Here is an 8805-nt window from a genome sequence, read left to right as displayed (position 1 = left end):
GGTCCTCGAACATGTAAAGCATGAGCTCTACCACAGCTACATCCCCTGAAGATTTTTAGTTTTTCTGAGATAGACTTAGTCTTATCTTTATTAATCCTTTTGGGATGACTCCCACAAGGATATTGAAATATCACTGAATAAAGGAAGAAACCTGGGTAAAACATGTAATGTTAACGTTGTATATGGCTTCAAAACCTGTAAATGCAACTGCAGTGACTGAAAATCAAACCTGGGTAAAATGATTGTACTGCTACGGTATAAATCATAGTCGAAAAGTAACACACCTGTTGCCTTTCTGCAGCTTTCTGCTCTGTTGATTAACTTTTTAATTGGTTAGTAGGAGTTACCAGACACGGGCAAAGTGCAAATCGTAGTGCACTGCCTGTGTCTGTTGATCCCCATTGAGGCAGCTTGATAGATTGATATGCTCCCTTATTTGTGCCATAACAGAGATCTAATGTTTCATTAAATCGGGTTGGGCGAGTAAACTTTCTGGCTAATCTTGACAAATAAAGCAAGTAACCTCACAATGAAAACTAATGTGATGGCTGGGAATAAAACCCAGGTTAACTGCTTGGAAGGCAGCTATGCTCACCACTATACCACCATCACTGGACAATGTTCACTGAAAATCTTGTAACACATCTGGGCATTGACACTCAAAATGTGCTGAGCTACAGCCCCTGAAGATTTTCAGATTTTTTTGACTTTTTGGTGAGATCACTGAATAAGAGAAGAAACCTGGTTGGAATATGTAATGTTAATGTTGTATATGGCTTCAAAAGCTGGTAGTGGCTGGAAATCAAACCATGGCAAAATGCTTGCACTGGTATGGTATAAATCAAAGTTAAAAACTAACATCACTAAACGGAAGCTAGTGCGATGGCTGAGACTCCAACATCGGTCAACTGATTGGAAGGTAGCTATGCTGACAACTAAACCACTATCATGGGACAATGTATTGCTCACTGCAAATCTTGCAACACATCTGGACATTAAGATTGACTTTTGCATGAATCACCATGAACCTTAACACTTTTCTCTTTCAGAATAAGAGCTTCTGCAGCTCTTTTATAGACTGGACAATAACACTTGTTGGAGATGCCGGGGATTGAACCCGGGGCCTCATACATGCAAAGCATGCACCCTACCACTGAGCTACATCCCTTGTACATTTTCATATTTTTTAACTTTTTCTGAGATCATTGAATAAGAGAAGAATCCTGGGTAAAATATGTAATATTTCTGTTGTATATGGTTTCAAAACATGTTGTTCTTAAACAGGAATTTACTCAATCAAACATTACTCCTTTATCTATCAAGTCCAGACCATTCCCTGACCGGGAATTGAACCCGTGCCGCAGCAGTGAGAGCGCCAAATCCTAACCACTAGACCATCAGGGAATAACATCTAGCAAGTGTATCTTTGTAGATGTGAGTTTCCTTTTCACTTAATGGAATGACTCATATTGTTTTAGGCGAGGAATGACGCCTGGCTAGAGCTTCAGATCCCAACTGCTTGACACTGGACTTTAATCTGCCCCAGTGGGTGGTTCTGTTGGCTGATAAAACACATTTCTTTGTTCATGTTGACTTCTCACAGTCAAACTCTGCTGAGCTGAACTCTCAATAACCTACACGGAAAAATATTCCAGACGTGAAATCGTGGCCAAGCCTACCGCAGTTTCCACAGTACAGTAGTCATCACATTCAGGAATATCCTGTCTAAAATAGATGCAGAAAAACTAGTCCATGCATTTGTTACTTTAAGCTGGATTAATGTAATTCTTTATTGTCAGGCTGCTTGAAAAAGTCCATAAAGACTCTTCAGCTGATCCAGAATGCTGCAGCACGTGTTCTGACAGGAACCAGGAGATGAGATCACATCTCTCCTATTTTAGCTTCTCTGCATTGGCTTCCTGTAAAATCCAGAATAGAATTTAAAATCCTTCTTCTCACCTACAAAGCTCTTCATGTTCAGGCACCATCTTATCTTAAAGAACTCATAGTACCTTATTACCCCACCAGAGCACTGCTTTCCCAGAATGCAGGGTTACTTGTGGATCCTAGAGTCTCCAAAAGTAGAACGGGAGCCAGAGGGTTCAGCTATCAGGCTCCTCTCCTGTGGAACCAGGTTCCAGTTTGGGTTCAGAAGGCAGACACCATCTCCACATGTAAGAGTAGGCTTAAGACTTTCCTTTTTGATTAAGCATACATGTGCAGCTCAACCTCAAAAAGCCATAAAGCAAATGCTTGTGGCTTAAAGATCGAGCTCCCGCTCATAAAATCTCAGAGAGGCGCAGTCTCTGTGGTGCAATAGGTCAGCGCAGTCGGCTGTTAACCGAAAGGATGGTGGTTCAAGTCCACCCAGGGACGTTTGTTGTTTAAATAACCTGGAGTGAGCCAACTCTGGGATTTATCAAAATCCCAGAGTTGCAAAAGACTGTAGAGCTGCCCAAAGATAACCCAATGGCCTTATGCCTATTAAAAAGTACAGTTCTGCAAACCATGTACATATTAACCTTTACGGTCATTGGTATGCAGGTCACTTGATGTAATACATGCCAAAAAAAAGGCCCCACCCAACAGTTTTGATACATGGCGTGCAACTGTATGTCAATGATCAAGCTTGTTGCTGTGACCAAGAAACCACCATCAAAATGACTGATACATCATCAGTCAGCTATTGCACCCCACTGCTGCTGTATGTGGACTGTGGCTGCTGCATCAGTGAGCGGTCCAGCAAGCTGCAGACAAGGTTTGGGGAGTGGCCAGACCTCCACATACGGCTGGACATCTGGCACTTCATGCAAAGGCTGGCTGTCAGGTGTACCACTGATCCTCATTCCCTCTACCCCACCTTCATGAGCTGTCTCTCTGCTGCATATTTGAGTGGGATGCAGGAGACCTCTCTCTGTTGCAGCGGGCAAAGACAGAGCAGCTCAGGCAGGAGGGTGTGCCAGCCATGACTGATCGTGTGGTGGATGCAAAGATCAGTAAGAAGGAGCTGAGTCAGTACTGTCTCAGGAGGACACGCGGTGAGGAGGCCACCATCTGCAGGAACTGGGAGGGGCAAACGGGAGGGACCTCATGGGGGTGCCACTGCTGGACCAGGTGCGCATGGAGCACATCTGGCGTGTGCAGCAACAACACGTCAAGTGCATCCAGGACCTGCCTGGTGTGCAGCTTCATACAGAGACGAGCACTATCAAGAAGGGGGGTGTTGTCCTGACCAAGTATTGCTGTGCCAGAGGGTCCACGTCTCTGGAATTCTTTCATTGCCACCTGAACAGGTTCATTCTATCTAAGTAGTATGTGTTTCATGATTGTACTTTTGTTTTTGAATGGTAAATGGACATATTTTGAAGAAGAATTTTAGAACTGTGCTGGAATTTTTAATCAACCTTTCTTTAATGACCTTTCCCATTTTGGCAAACTGTTTTGAACACTTGAGGTATTTCAGTGAAGTCTTTGGTCTTGGATAGTTACCTTGCAATCTAAAACTGGATATCCTATTGTCTCTGGAACAATAGTTGGCAGTTGGAGGAGTAATGGCTCTTTACAGTGAATATGCAAAAGAAGATGTTCACAAGTTCAGCCCAGGTAAATGCTCAGCCCATATTCACACAGACCTAAACCTACTCACTTAATGCTGGTTACAATATTCTAAACTCAACAATGCCAGAGAAAAATGACACAGAGTGATACAAATTTTTAATAAAGTATTGGCTTTTGCCTTGCAAAAGTTTTGTTCCAATAACATTAACAAGCATACCATTAGTTACGGTCCCTGTGTGTGTCATGATGTGGACAACAGTCACATGCAGGTAGTGTGGCCGAGTGGTTTAAGATGCTAGATTTAGGCTCCAGTCTCACTGGAGGTGTGGGTTCAAATCCCGCCACTGCCGTCTGCAAATGTTACGGAGGGCAACCAGACAATGACGATGAAGTTATCCCTTATGACAAAGCTTGGTGAAGTACCTAAAGTCATAAGAGGCACCTTGGTAGGCTCCTTCGTAACTCTGCTGTTTATATCTGTACTCGCAATACCCTGTTTTTAATGACCATCCAATTGTAGGTGTTCAATGTGAAATACTCATTCATTGCCAAAATTATCAGTAACTGTGATGGGGTGCATGTCGGCCGTCACGGTAGCGATACGCTACCTATTCCATCCAAAGACTGAGACTGCAGGGATTTGTTATATGCCCGTATATGTTAAACGTGTTTCTTTAATTTTCACAATGTTTAAAATCCTCAGTTAACCTAGCCATTCTCCATTTCCCCACAGTAATCCAGTAGCTTTCTTGTGAGCACATTTTAACATCTAAAACTACGGTGATTTACATGTCACCACTGCATTCATCAGTCTTTCATTCTGTCTAAAACCATACCATACTTCACAAACATGACCTATTTACAATAACCACACAACACTCAGATCTCTGTTAACTATGTGTCTGTTTATTTAATTTCAAAGTGTAACACAGGTTAAACATTAGTCATATCAGCTTTGTCTTACCGGCGTCTTCTTGTTCTTTTTTAAGAATACAAACTGACTATGTGACAGATGGGTAATCTGTCATGTCCTGCCTTCTGAAGCGCTAGCCAGGCGCCATTCCTCGCCTAAAGAATATGAGTCATTCCAGTAAGTGAAAAGGAAACTCACATCTACAAAGATAAATTTGATAGATGTGACTCCCTGATGGTCTAGTGGCTAGGTTTTGGCGTTCTCGCGGCCCGGGTTCAATTCCCGGTCAGGGAATGGTCAGGACTTGTCAGATTCAATTGTGATATTTGAAAGAGTAAGTTCAGGGACTTGTTTTTGGTTGATATGTCAAATTCTTCCTCATTAGTTTAACACTGGAAACCCAATACTTTTAAAGAGTACCATTTCCTTTAAATCAGACCCCGACAGCGAATGTATCCTTTTGTCATCATTGATGGGTCATAAACACTTCAGCTGCCTCTATCTAGTGGCCAACTAGTCAAGGAACAGCAAGAGACTTGGTATTTAAACCACGCCATTTGAAAAGTTCTTACACAGCCATGAAAAGTATAAGTGTAATAATTTGCTAAAATTCTTTTTAGTAGAGGAATGTTTGCACAAGAGTAATAATGCCACATTGCTGATGCAATCAAGATGTTTTTTTTGAGGGATTAAGATACATATCACAAGGATGTTGGTGGGAAACTATTACATTGAGTTATTCCTAAACCCGGACCTTGAAGTTTCCATGATATCTCCATCAAAATGAGAATAAAGATAAGTCATTATTTTTGATTCACAGGATGAGAGTATGAGACTGTACATTTGTTTAAAGCAACATTTAAAACATGACTTGCCAGGCAACAACAACTTTCTACATCTGACAAATGATGTAAGCATTCAGAGAACAATCATGTGTCACTCTCCAGAAGGCGTTTTCTGACAGCGTGGTGCAGCCTGTATCCTGGATGGATTTGTCTGGCTGCCCTTCTCCCCATTTCGTAAAGGTCAGAGGTCGGTTTTTCATATCAGCCTCAAAATCCCCCTCAGCTTTGTTAGTGTTGACGTTGATCCAGGCTGTTTTGTTATCATCCCCAAACCCTTGAGTGAGCATGTTGTTCTCCTCGTTCTGGGGCAAAGCCAGCTCTAAGCCTCGTTGGGAGCAGAACTTGACGGCCCTGGAGAAAGAGTCTCTCTTCTTGTAGGACACAAAGTATTTCTGGCCAACTCTTCGGACAAAGTCATAGTTCACTACTGAAATGTAAAGAGAACATGCAACAAATCAGAAATGAACAAAGTAAAAAAAATTGTTCAAGAACTTCCAAACTGTATTGTCATCTTGGTCCTACAGGATACTTACCCAGCTCTAACTTAGCAAGGCTGTTCTTTAAGGTTTCAAGCTCCTGACCAGAGACACCTGGATCAAACAGATCAAGTTCAGTTACCAATTGGACCTGAGTCCACATTTTGTAAGACATACATTCTCAAATAATTTAACTTTGCCTGCTACAGATTTCCCAGCGTGGTCAGAAAACATAGAGTCTAGAGTGCCTACTCGTTGTTTTTTTGTATATATATATTTATTCAGAATGTGTGTCCATACAGAATCTACATCAAGGATACAATATTCTTCTTTTTTCTTTACTTTTTTTCCATTACTCCCTCCCCCCCACCCAAAAAAAAAAAAAAAGAGAATACACCACCCCACCCACTCTCTCTATGCGTAGCAACACACTTAATAACATTATATTTAGCACTATCCATATTCTTAAAAGGTCAGATAAAGGAGTGAAGGATACAACAGAAATATTAGAGGAATTAAACAAGACAGTATAGATCATTCCAGATCAGTCTCTCAGGTCTAGGCTGGTAAGAATGTCCAGGAAGGGAGTCCATATCTGGTCGTACTCAGCCAATGTCCCCCGTATTGAATGGAGAATCTTTTCAGGCGTGCAGTACGACAACAGTTCGTTGATCCAGTGTTTTTGGTTTGGAGGCTCCATAGATTTCCAATTTTTAAGTATACACTTTTTTTGCTGCAGATGATGCTATTAAAATAAAGTATTTCTTACAGGAATTTAATTTCAAAGACATAACATCTCCAAGTATCCATATCCTAGGGTCAGGTTCTAAAGGTATCCCACAAACTGATGAAGTTGCCTGAATTACATTATTCCAGTAGATTTGCAAATGCACACAATTCCAAAGCATATGAAGAAGATCCCCTACAGACATCCTACACCTCTGGCATTTGTCAGAGATACTAGCATTCAGCTTATTCAGCCTATATGGGGTATAATATATGCGGTGAAGAATATTAATTGAATTTGTCTATGTTTTGTTGATGTTAATATGGTTTGAGAAGAATTTAGTAATCTGTTCCAGCTTTTGTCATCATAGTTGCACTTTAAGTCCAACTCCCATTTAGATTGTTTTGAGTGCTTGTCATAAGCTGGTGAATAGTCAATAACAATTTTATAAACAGATGAAGTAAGTCCTTTTGTAGTAGTACGTTCGGGATCCAGTAAACATGATTCAAGCAGAGTTTCCTCTGGTTTATTTGGAAATATTTCTACTGTTTGGCTCATAATCCAATGTCTGATCTGCAAATATTTGAAAGATTGTGCCTATGCAAGTCAAATAATTCAGATAGTTGATCGAAGCTGGCAAATACATTATTGGTATAAAGGTCGCCAACTGACCTAATACCCTTTCTGACCCAAGTTTGCAGAATACCATCTGCTAAAGGCTGGGGGATGCTGGGGTAACTATGGATATTTGCAGTAGAAGAGACTAAGCTTCCGTCTTTTCTTTCCGTTTAGTTTTTACTCGTCAATTTCACCTTCCTGAAGATAAAAACAGGAGCAAGACACTCGTTGTCCTGGCTCGTGAATTTGAGTTTGGCTTGCTGTTAAACTGTGTCAAAGTACTGGAAGTGAATAACACATAGGGAGAACAGTATAGTCATAATCTCTTGATGCATCACCCTTTCAAAGTGTCTACCATTGTGTCACCAGCAATGGATGGTTTTGATCCATCGACCTCTGGGTTATGGGCCCAGAACGCTTCCGCTGCGCCACTCTGCTGAAAATCACCCCAGATGGGACTTGAACCCACAATCCCTGGCTTAGGAGGCCAGTGCCTTATCCATTAAGCCACTGGGGCTTCACATTTCTCAATTTCACCAGTTCAGGAGAAATACATATACAGTTCTGGAGACGTAACGAAAAAGTAACCTTGACCTTTGACCTCCAAAATCGAAATCAGTTCATCCGCAACTCCAAGTGGTTATGTATGCCAAATTTAACATTGAACATTTAAACCTCCAAAATCTCATCAATTGATCTGCGAGTTCATGTAAATTTTTTTGCCAAATTTAAAGAAAGTCCCTCCCGGGGGTCCTGTGTTATCACATTCACAAGAATGGGAAGTGCGTACATATGTAGAGATGGACGGACGACCCAAAAGCATAATACTTCTAGGAACAGCTGCCGCCAAGACATAACAAGAGACAAAAAAAGAGGTAGGGGAGAAGGAGATAAGCCCTGACAGAGTAGAGAACTACAGACAAAAGACATGAAATAGTGCCAAGTGTGACCAGAAGAACTGGAAAAAAATTTGAACTATGAAGGACAAACCTGTCTTAAGCAACACGTCACCCAGAGGCTTTCCCCCTCAGAAACACCAATGCTAAGACAAGTGGCAATAGTTTACTTCAACATTTTTCCCGGATAGGGGTCCCCACAGAAATCTTAACCAATCAGAAAACTAAATGGACATTAAAGCCGGTATACTCCCTGTTAGTGACCTGGGCCAATAAAACAACACCCCCCCGGGTTTATGTATTGCAGTGGGTGATGAGTGATGAGGAACAGCTGTGTGGATGACGGAACGTAGATGGAAAGCCACGCCTCTAGATCCCCTGGAACGCCCTCACGGCAAGACAGACAAGACACACAGAAGAAAGAGAAGACACGACATAGGTTGGGGAATGCAGCAGACCACAACACTTAGCCCTCGTGACAGGAAAAATGCACCAGATGACCTTCTATCCAAGCAGGGAGATGAGTACAGAGATTTGTGTGCTAGCAAGATGGATGCAGGTTGCCTATTGTTCATTTAGACTTACCAGCAACATTGTTATGATACAAACCTGCTTGAAAAACAGCCACAATTCTTTTTAAAGAATTATGCATGGAACACAAGTGATTGGGAAGCAACTCTGCACCTGAACAGGGACTTGAACCCTGGACCCTCAGATTAAAAGTCTGATGCTCTACCAACTGAGCTACTCAGGCTTCTAAAGCTGCCACCTG

General features: G+C 41.7%; 3 non-coding genes across 3 annotated transcripts; all 3 read right to left on the bottom strand.

The window, feature by feature from the left end:
- Window positions 1–1096: 1096 nt before the first annotated feature.
- trnaa-ugc (transfer RNA alanine (anticodon UGC)) lies at window positions 1097–1168 on the bottom strand. Its single transcript has one exon. It is a non-coding gene; the product is annotated as a tRNA-Ala (tRNA).
- A 6413-nt stretch (window positions 1169–7581) lies between these two features.
- trnar-ccu (transfer RNA arginine (anticodon CCU)) lies at window positions 7582–7654 on the bottom strand. Its single transcript has one exon. It is a non-coding gene; the product is annotated as a tRNA-Arg (tRNA).
- Window positions 7655–8714: 1060 nt separating this feature from the next.
- trnak-uuu (transfer RNA lysine (anticodon UUU)) lies at window positions 8715–8787 on the bottom strand. Its single transcript has one exon. It is a non-coding gene; the product is annotated as a tRNA-Lys (tRNA).
- Window positions 8788–8805: the final 18 nt, after the last annotated feature.

Source organism: Etheostoma spectabile, unplaced genomic scaffold (assembly GCF_008692095.1).
Source record: "Etheostoma spectabile isolate EspeVRDwgs_2016 unplaced genomic scaffold, UIUC_Espe_1.0 scaffold00018820, whole genome shotgun sequence".
NCBI classification, from domain to species: Eukaryota; Metazoa; Chordata; class Actinopteri; order Perciformes; family Percidae; genus Etheostoma; species Etheostoma spectabile.
Note: the sequence above shows the minus strand (reverse complement) of the source record. Positions and strands in the feature narration are given on the sequence as shown.